Below are 10,394 nucleotides of genomic sequence, written 5' to 3'. Positions count from 1 at the left end.
TTGGGTGCAAGTGTGTGTGTGTGTGTGTGTGTGTGCCTGCGCGCTATGAATCTGGCACTTGTTTTGAACCAGTCTCACACCACTCCAGTGCCCTCCCCTTCTCTCCTAGGAGTATGAAGTCACTAGCAGTCTGGGTGGGGACTGAAATAGAATCCACTCTGTCTAAACACACACACACTCATATACACACACACACATATACACACACAGACACTTGAAAGGGGATCTCTCCCACCCCCAAAGCACTTTTCAAATTCGAAAAATGCACTGACTTTTAAGTGTCTAATGTGGGATTATAGTATCCAACCCTGATGCCAAGCTCCACCCCAGCCCAACTCTTCAACTCCAACTGGCTTCTCCTGTTTGTTTTTATTCCAGCCCACAAACATATGGATGGGAGAGCTGACTTTCTAGGGCACTGTTACTCTAAAGGGGGAATATTCCTGCTTAACAGGAATACTTCCCCTTTACTTTCACTTTACTTCACATAAGCTTTATCTTTGGTTCTCTGTTGCATCTGCCCTTTTCTCATTCAGAAATCTTTTTTTTAATCATGTATTAACGTCACCTGGTTTTTAATAGTACTGTAAATCCCGGTATCATTTTTTTCTGGTATAAATAAATAGTGGTGATGATACCACTGAGTATAACATAGGGCAGAGGCAACTACAATGATGAAAATATTTGTCATTATTCACATGATTTTCCACCATAACGGATAGACCAAAAGGAAAACAGGATATGCCAAAGCCTGGGTTATTTCTAGCATTTTTTGTAATATATATGCTTGTCACTGGACAGGACCTGGGGCTTGGAAACAATTCCTACTGATTTCTAGCTTTTTGAACTCATTTCACACAGCAAGAAATACTTGGGAGGCTTTTCTGCTCTCATTTTTTTGACAGGGCACAAAAAATATATTTTCTGCACACTTTTTGAAACTGTGTCCACAGATAAGTGGAGTGGAGTCAGAATAGGTACAAATAAGGGGCGTAAATAAATGTTACTGGGCCCTACAGCAAATTCATTTTAGGGCCCCTAACATATACAAAGGTTTTTGAATATTTTGAATATGGATGCACAGAATACAGGATTCGGTTTGGGAGTCGGCAAGGATTCTGCCTTTTTCAGTCGGATTTGGCCGAATCCTTCTGCCTGGCTGAACCGAATCCGAATCCTTCTGCCTGGCTGAACCGAATCCGAATCCTAATTTGCATATGCAAATTAGACGTGAGGGAAATCGCGTGCCTTTTTGTCACAAAACAAGGAAGTAAAACATGTTTTCCCCTTCCCATCCCTAATTTACATATGCAAATTAGGATTCAAAATAGTGGATTCGGTGCATCCCTAATTTTGAATTTGTTCATGAATTAGGGTCTCATGGTGCCCCATCTGCAGGCACAGAGTCTGCTTCTTTTGTAGTTATGCCACTGAACAAATTGATGTGTTTTCATTTAAAATTCTGTGCTGGTCACACGCATAGAAATAAAGTCATACAAAACTAAATTTTTATTATGATAATTGGTAATGATCATTATTTATAGTCCTTACTCCAGTTGGGCTTACAATATACAGTTCATATCACAGTCATACACACAGCACAGGCCCAGACCGGCAATCTGTGGGTTTTGGCAAATGCCAGAGGGGCTGCTGTAAGGTCCCATAGACAATTTTGGCCTCTGTGTACTTGGAATGCCAGGGCCTATTTTGATTCCCAGTCCAGACCTGTACACACAATGCATACCTCCCAACTGTCCCGTTTTTTCATGGGACAGTCGTGATTTTGACAGCTCAGCCAGCAGTCCCGGGTTTGTTACTGAAATGCCCCAACTTTCTCTTTCATCTACTGCACTGAACAGCCAGAAGATACAAGGTTTCTAACTTAATTGGCTTTTGGCAGAATAGATACGTTACTTTTGTAACCGTTAAAGATAAGAAAGTCTCTTTTGAAAACTTAGATTCACAGCTTAAAGGGCAATTCACCTACATTTGTAAAATTGTAATAACACATAAAAACCAGAAATGTGTTCAAACTTTCATAACCTGCCAAATTTTCTAACATGAACAGGGTAATTAGGGGGTGTGGTCACAAAAATGGGCGTGGTCAAAATGTCATGAGCTACTTGCGGCAAATCTTTTTGTCACTGTTTCTGTTTCCAAAATATTGGGGAGGTATGACTATGGTCAATTTTATCAGGAGCTAATTAATCTGCCTAAAAGTTTTTACAAAATGGGAGGAATAGACTAAATAGACTAAAATGATGGGGATAAGATTTTAAAGTAAAAAATGAATGCAAAGAACATGCGTGACCATAATGTACTGAAGTCTGTATCTAAATTATTAATAATGTGTGGTAAAAAGCAGTACCCCAGCATCAGACCCTTGGGGCCCAGGAGTGAACAGGGTCCAGAGGAAGTCTTGTATGATGCCTACTTTCATAACCGTATGTGAATAGTGCATGCTTTGTATAGTTTAGTGGGAAGGGGGACCTGCCACTCCACCTTCTAGGCCCCATTTTCCTGCTCTTCCAAAGCTTTAATTTAATTGGGTTTGACTACACTTTGCCAAAGTGTAAGAGCCTTAACTTTGGAAGATAAGATCAGTGACGTGTGCTGGATTAGGTTAGAGGCTTCTAGAACCTGTAATTTTACAGCAAGATAGGAATAGTTTCCGTATTTAAACTATTACTGTAACTATAATAATGAGTCCACTAATTATACAGCACTATACCACGAGAGAACATCTACCACACCATATTAAGGGAGTTATTTTCTAAACCTCGAATTTAAATGGTCTGGCTTTTTGGGGCAAAAACTAAACTTTTTCGTGGAAAAAAACCAATAGATTTATTGTACAAAAAGCCTGAATCCGAAAATCCACGATCTCAGAACTGTCAAGGTCATGTATAAGTCAATGGAAGATGTCCCTATCCCAATATGAAGATAATGTGGTTTGTGCTGGGTTTAGCCCAATAATACAATACATTTCAGGTTTTCGGACAAAAACCCTAAAAAACTGAGTGATTTGGGAAAAAAGTCAGAAAAACATCATACGATTCAATTTTGCTTGATTTTATCTGTTTTTTCCCTGATCTGATTTATTCGAGTTACTTTATTAATAAATAAGGCAAAATCTGGCATGGGAGTTTGTTCAAGCTTTTTTTAATTTGAATTAGGAAATAAATTAGGATTTTGGTATATAAGTGTATTGTGATTTTTAATGACATTAAGCATATTAGCCCATATTGCTGCTGGGCTGTCCTTGTTCAATACAACTGCCTTTCTTTACCTATAAATATGAACCACATCTGACCACTAATATCACCGAAGAGGCATATTTATCAAAAGGTGAAATAGAGCCAGCCATAGCCTTTCAGATAGAAATTCAGTCGCTCTATTAATGTGTATGGGATTTTTAGAGGCATATTTATCAAATGATGAACTTTCACTTTTACCATTTGCTAAATATGTCCCTAAAAAACTCATACAGTTCTTTATTTCTAAACCACAGGTAGAGCAAGGGAAACAGGGCTGGATTTACATAGCGGGCGTCCCTAGGCCCACTACCGTTCGTCACACGTGCCCCCCCTTTATTCATGCAAATTTTCATAATCGGGACAGGGGCAATGTGGATTGGGCACGGAAAATTTACAAAATTATTGTATCTTCTGCACATTCCCAGTGTTCTTGAACCAATGTGGGTGTAGTTGGGCAGCATGCCACCCAGTGCCGTAACTAGAGGGGGGCGGGCCCTGGTGCGTGACGCGCAGCCGGGCCTCCGCCCCCCTCCATACACGGCGGATTCCAGTGGCGAGCGGGCTGCTGGGGGGCCCTGAGGGGGGGCCCTGGTCCGCTCGCACCCCCTGCTCCCCCGGCAGTTCCCCCTAAAATCACGCCGCCCTAGGCCCGGGCCTAGGTGGCCTTTCCACAAATCCGGGCCTGAAGGGAAATCTGCTGTTTGGGTCCAAACATCCAAATAGAGAGAATGCATACTGAACCTTCCTACTCCCTAAATGCCTTGATTCAAATAACTCTAATTTAGAAAATGTGTTTGTGTTTTGAAATCACCGAACTTGTGTTTTTAGTGGGTATGGCTACTTATCATACTTTTCTATGTATTTTTTGGATCCTTGAATACCTGCTACTTTAGGTGGGGCAGGATGCAAACATACTGGAGGGCAAATGCATATAGTGGTTGGGATTATGTAATTTTATTAGTTTTTTTTTAAATTCTGTTTGTATCAACTGGATGGCTACATTATGACACTATACAAACTAGTAACCATGTGCCCACTGCTTAGTTATTCTAGCTTGTTACAATTTTTCCTGTTTACATTTTCACCCTGGGGAATCATTTTAACCACGTTATTTTTTAGTAAATTAGAGTGGAAGTATTATGTTTTGTGAATTGTGGTATTTTCGAATTAGAAGTGGAAGTACAATATTTGTGATATTCTCTACAGGGGAAAAAATTGGTTTGAACTTTATGCCCTGGTACAGTAATATGACAATATTACCAATGCCTCCGCTTTGTCTCCTTTCTCCTGAAGTGTGCATTTGATAGTTCCTTCCTTCCTCCCAAATTAATTCTGTGTGATATCTACTGGGTGCACACACCCTTCTCTGTCTGCACAGTTGTAATGTGTGTCCTGCTGTTTGCACTTACCAGTTAACATTTACATAGATAAGATTGTCCATGTTTTTTGTTAGTGCATAAGCTCATTAAGCTTATAAGGAATACAGCAGTATTAACAAACTGTTATAAGCTGCAACTGGAAATAAAACCAAAAACCTTATCACAACTGATATCTTGACTGCTGTGTAAGGTTAAAATAACAATGACAGTCAAAAAAAAGCTCCTCCCCATCTGTGACATGTAACAGTGAATGGCAGACCTCTGCTCAGAATTGCTCAAGCCAGGATTTCTTTGAAGAAGTTTGTGTTCCTCTACTGGGAATGGAAAAGAGTTAGAATAAGGCAAAATTACTTTTCAGCTGAAACACCTAGACAATAAAAACTGTTCCACTGGAAAACTGAGATTGTGCGCTTGCATCTCACTTGTCTTGTCACTAGATTTAGACAAACCATCTGTTGAGATTTTCTTATAGATGACCATGGTCTGCTCACAGTGGCAAGAAACTGTATGAGACCAAGTTGCTGATCTTAATGAGGACCCAAATGAGCTCCTAACCCTTCTGAGTAGAATATGTATTAATTATCATCCATGAAATACTGGTAAGAGGTAGACGGTTGGATAGATTTACATGTTACAGCCACTACCTTAGGAACACTTTTATATCTGAAAAATATTAATTGACTACTTTTAGTTTTCTTGGAGTTAGTGACATAGAGTCAGAAAAGCAACCAGGCCCACCTGACTGAAGACCAAAAATGAAAATCCCTTCTGTTTGTAGAACTTTAAAAGCATTCAGCATTTCCTCTAGAAGAGCTCTCTATTTATTATCTTAGGGTGATTGAGAGGAAGATGGTGAGACAGGATATTAATATTAATTATATTATTAATCTAGTAGAGTAGTGGAGAGGAGTTCTTCATTCATTGGTGAACTTTTTATCCTATCAGCTGGGTTATGTGAGAAAAAACAGTGCATGAAGGATGTCTGAGGATAGCCAGGGAAATTCCATTGTTCTCATTATTTTCACCCAAATTTTCGATGTAGCATGACAATCCATTTATGTGAAACCACTATGAAAACATGGCTTACTGAGGCTGTGAGAAAGTAACAATAGGAACAGCCTCAAAGCTTACTCATCATTTGCTCAGAGACATATTTAAAGTAATGTTTGACCTAGGGGTTTCTCCTGTACTAAGCATCATTAAGGTCAAACATTTTAGAGATTAGTGTACAAAAAGGTTTTTAGGAAACATAAAGTTATCAGTCTCATACTAAGAAGTATGGGCACTGTGTTCTTGCCTCTATAACGTACAAAAAGTTTAAAATTTAAAGAGAACAGAAGCAAATAAAAACTACTTTTGTTTGGGGTTGAAATATTCCCCACATAGAAGCAGTTTTTTGTATTTTATGTTGCTCAAAATAACTGCTACTCTCTCTCTTCATCTGACTGGCTGGGTCAAATTGCACACTAGAGCCCAGATTTATTATAAGCCCCCAACATTTTCATTTGTTATGAGACTATCATTTATCTTTACTTTCCTGTATTTGGTTAATTTATATTCATTAAAATATGTTTTTATTCAGTTCACTGCTACGTGGCATTGAATTGGTGAGAGGTGCAGTTTGCTTTCTGTTTAAATGGGCTTTTTCCATTTTTCAGTTTGCCAACAAAAATATATATTTAAATATGTGTTTATTGAGTGAATATGATAATTATTATGACAGTTTTATAAATGCAGCACTCATATTCTTTATTAAGGCTTTTCACTCACATTTGTCCATGTGTAATTTCCTGCATGGTTCCATTTCTGAGAACACTTGTATACTGAGGAAAGGAACTCTAGGCTTATCCAAACTATGAAGGCAGTCGCTGTTTAATCACAAAGGAAATGGATGCTTCCGGACAATAAAAATGTGTTATGTTTGATAAACAGCACGAAGAATATGTGGGTTGTAACCATGAAAATATATTTTGGTTGCTTTTATCATTTGTGGGAAAAGCACCAAGTCAACAAAAGGGAAATGCGACAGTTGAGAGCATTTTCACTTTTATTCTATTCAACAGAATCTGAGCTCACATATGAGCTATTATTATAAAGGACATATGGGCATCAGCTGTAAAATAAGATGCATAATGGTACATACACAGGAGCATTTGTAGACACCCTGGAATGAGATAATACTGAAAAAATACTTATGGGGAAATGTAATAAAATTTGCAAAGAGAACAAATTTGCAAATAAAAAGCCCTTTAAGGGGTTGTTCACCTTCCATACACTTTTTTTCAGTTTTCAGATTGTTCCCCAGAAATAAAGACTTTTTTTCAATTACTTTCCATTATTAATTTTCTTACTGTTTTTCTAAAATCTAAGTTTAAAGTTGAATGTCCCTGTCTCTGGTGTTTCAGTCTAGCAGCTCAGTAATTCAGGTGCAGACCCTGAACTGTTATAATTTTGCAACATTTAGTTACAACATTTAGATACATTTCTCAGCAGAATCTCTGGAATATTAGTAACTATTGTATCAATTCTAAGAGCTGCCTGTAATGAAACCCAGAGATCCTGCTCAGCAGGGACAAAGATAAGAAATGTATCAACTAAATGTATCAATTTAGAACAGTTTACAGGGTTGGTGACCCCCCTCCCAGAGTTGCTTTAGAAGGTGAAAAATTATGCTTTACACATCACTATTAGAAAAACGGTAACACATAGAAAATAGAAAGTAATTGGAAAAAGTCGTTATTTCTATATATGAAGGTGAACAACCCCTTTAATATAGATGATTTAAGTTATAAGGCTTACATTTAAAAAACAAGTCTATAAAACCTATGTAGTTTACTTATGGTAGTTAAACATTTTCAGAACAGTCTATAAGTTATTTTGTATGTGAAATGAGCAGTATCAGGTCGCAGTTCCTTGACTTGCACTTTTTCCTGTTATAACCCATAATCATTTTTGTGGGGAGAGAGTGAAAATGACGGAACAGGTGACTTTCATGCGATTTTTATTGACTTTAGTTGGAGGTATATTTAGACTGTATTTTGAGTAGGGAGAAGTAGGGTGAAAGACCTCAATCCTGCTACGTGTTTTATAAGAAATATGTATTTAGCAACAACCGTATATACCGAGAACCATATGTTGGGTACAACTTGAGCACCGTTGCGCTCCAGTAGATCAGTAAAGATGAGCAAATACTATATATTGTGTAAATTAGTGGTGCTCTAAGTCCAACCTTATTCATTTGGACAGCTGGATGTGAAGCTCAGCAAGAACTATGTTTTCAGAAAATAAGAATACAATTCTAATGTAAAATATAAGGACAGCAGAGTGGTAATTCAGGTAAATAACTGATTTGACAAAAATGTTACTAAGAAATGCTCAGATCCACAGGAAATAGATATTTAGAGATAACCTTGTATACACAGTTCTACTAAGAAACCAATGGCCTATCTCCTTTTATGCATGTACAAGGGAGTAATAGTAGACATTAGTGATGCACCGAATCCAGGATTCGGTTCGGGATTCAACCAGGATTCGGCCTTTTTCAGCAGGATTCAGATTCGTCCGAATTCTTCTGCCTGGCCGAACCAAATCCAAATCCCAATTTGCATATGCAAATTAGGGACGGGGAGGAAAATTGCATGACTTTTTGTCACAAAACAAGAAAGTAAAAAAATGTTTTCCCATTCCCACCCCTAATTTGCATATGCAAATTAGGGTTCGGTTTTCGGACAAATCTTTCACAAAGGATTCGGGGGTTCGGCCGAATACAAAATAGTGGATTTGGTGCATCTCTAGTAGACATAGCATCTAAACTAGATGAGTACATTTATACACAAGTTTTGATAACTGCACCCATAACAAACAATTTGAATGCACTCACAGAAATCATTACTAAAGTGCTTGATGCACTTTAATAAATGAACAATAATGTGCATTTGCCTATGATTGAGGTAACTAACCTATGGGTCAGCACTCAAAACTGTGTTCCCATGCTGTTACGGGTGGGTTCCCATAGTACCTTAAAAAATAGTCATTAAAACAAGGCACTTGTGCTGCAGTGCTAACGAATGGTTTAGCCTCATGGCAGACTGAACACATTTTCTGCTGGCATGTATAAGTCACTGCACAGTGCCTAAATACTGAAAAAGAGCCTGTCATTTTGACCAGAAAATGCAGTTTCTGTTAAAACTAATCACGGCTTCCTCATTCAGGTTTGCACACTTCTCCAGGTAGAATATACTAAGGGGCACATTTACTAAGGGTCGAATATCGAATATCGAATTAGAAGGATTTTAGGGCAAATCCTACAATCGAACGATCAAATAAAAATCGTTCGATCGAACAATAAAATCCTTCGATTCAAACGATTTTAATCGATCGATCGAAGGATTATTCTTCGATTAAAAAAAATCTTAGAAAAGTGATGGGGAAGGTCCCCATAGGCTAATATTGTACCTCGGTAGGTTTAACCTGCCGAAGTATGTAGTCAAAGTTTTTTTTAAAGAGACAGTACTTCGACAATCGAATGGTCGAATAGTCAAATGATTTTTACTTCGAATCGTTCGAGTCGAAGTCGTAATTGATGGTCGTAGTAGCCTATTCGATGGTCGAAGTACCCAAAAAAAATACTTCAAAATTCAAAGTTTTTTTCATTCGAATCCTTCACTCGATCTTAGTAAATGTGCCCCCCAAGTTTGTCATGATCCTTGTGGCCCTAAAACTGTTTCAAACACTGATAACCTTGGGCAAACTGCTTAATCTTCCTGTGCACAGATATGTTTATAATTATCAATGCTATATGTATAAATAATAACATTACATTCTAAAATATGCAGTATAAAAGTCTATATTCTGTTTATTTCTTATTTCTATTCTGGGCACTTAATATCATGTGATGGGAAAAAAAAAACTAATTTCTATCAGATGGTTTGGATGGTTGTAGTTTAGTAAATGCTGCCTTTAAAGATTCATCCTGTGGAAGTCAATACATGTATTAATGCACTGATTGATTTTACATGCAAATTATAATAATGTTGTGGTTATTTTTATTTAACAGATCTATACAAAACATTCTCAGCTATTTTGTGTCACATTCTTCTGAAGTGCATAGAAAAGTAATTTCCTTTCTGAGTGCTTAGCAAGTTTCCAAGATATTTGGTGAAATAAGTCCATTTGCCAAACGCTTGTTGGGAGGATACAGATGGCAAACAGCCTGTCTTGGAGCAAGCCTTAGAACTCCAAACTTACATAAACACTCTTGGAAGAAAGTCTTTATCATGTGCTTATAAATTGAACATTGAAAGAATGCTTTGACTAACAAATTAAACCTGCTCATGGAACTTTGTATATCTAGTCCAGCAAGTTATTTTTTTAAATCTCACATGACTCACACTGAGGAAGATCTCATTCACTTCTCCACGTCTCAGTGATATATATATATATATATATATTTGCTGCCAAACGAGCATGCTACCACTCATATACACTATCATTCCCAATGCATTCTCCCAAGCATCTTAATTTAGTTATTCCACAGGCTGTTTTTTTCAATAATTTATCTGTCTGTAATTATTTATAGCTTTTTAAAGGGGCTGTATACAGTGCACTGTTGTTTTAATAACAAAAAAGTCTATGGTTTTTGTTATATTTCGAGCTAAATAGGGAAAACAAGGAAATGAAAGCAGTGTCTTGTTTTGTTCTTGTGAGAGGTAATTAGACTACCAGTTTAGAACCCCCTCCCTCTTCACCTTGTGTTGTG

This window comes from Xenopus laevis, chromosome 9_10L (genome assembly GCF_017654675.1).
Source record: "Xenopus laevis strain J_2021 chromosome 9_10L, Xenopus_laevis_v10.1, whole genome shotgun sequence".
NCBI lineage: Eukaryota > Metazoa > Chordata > Amphibia > Anura > Pipidae > Xenopus > Xenopus laevis.
The sequence above is the reverse complement of the archived record's forward strand: the minus strand, read 5'-3'. Positions refer to the sequence as shown.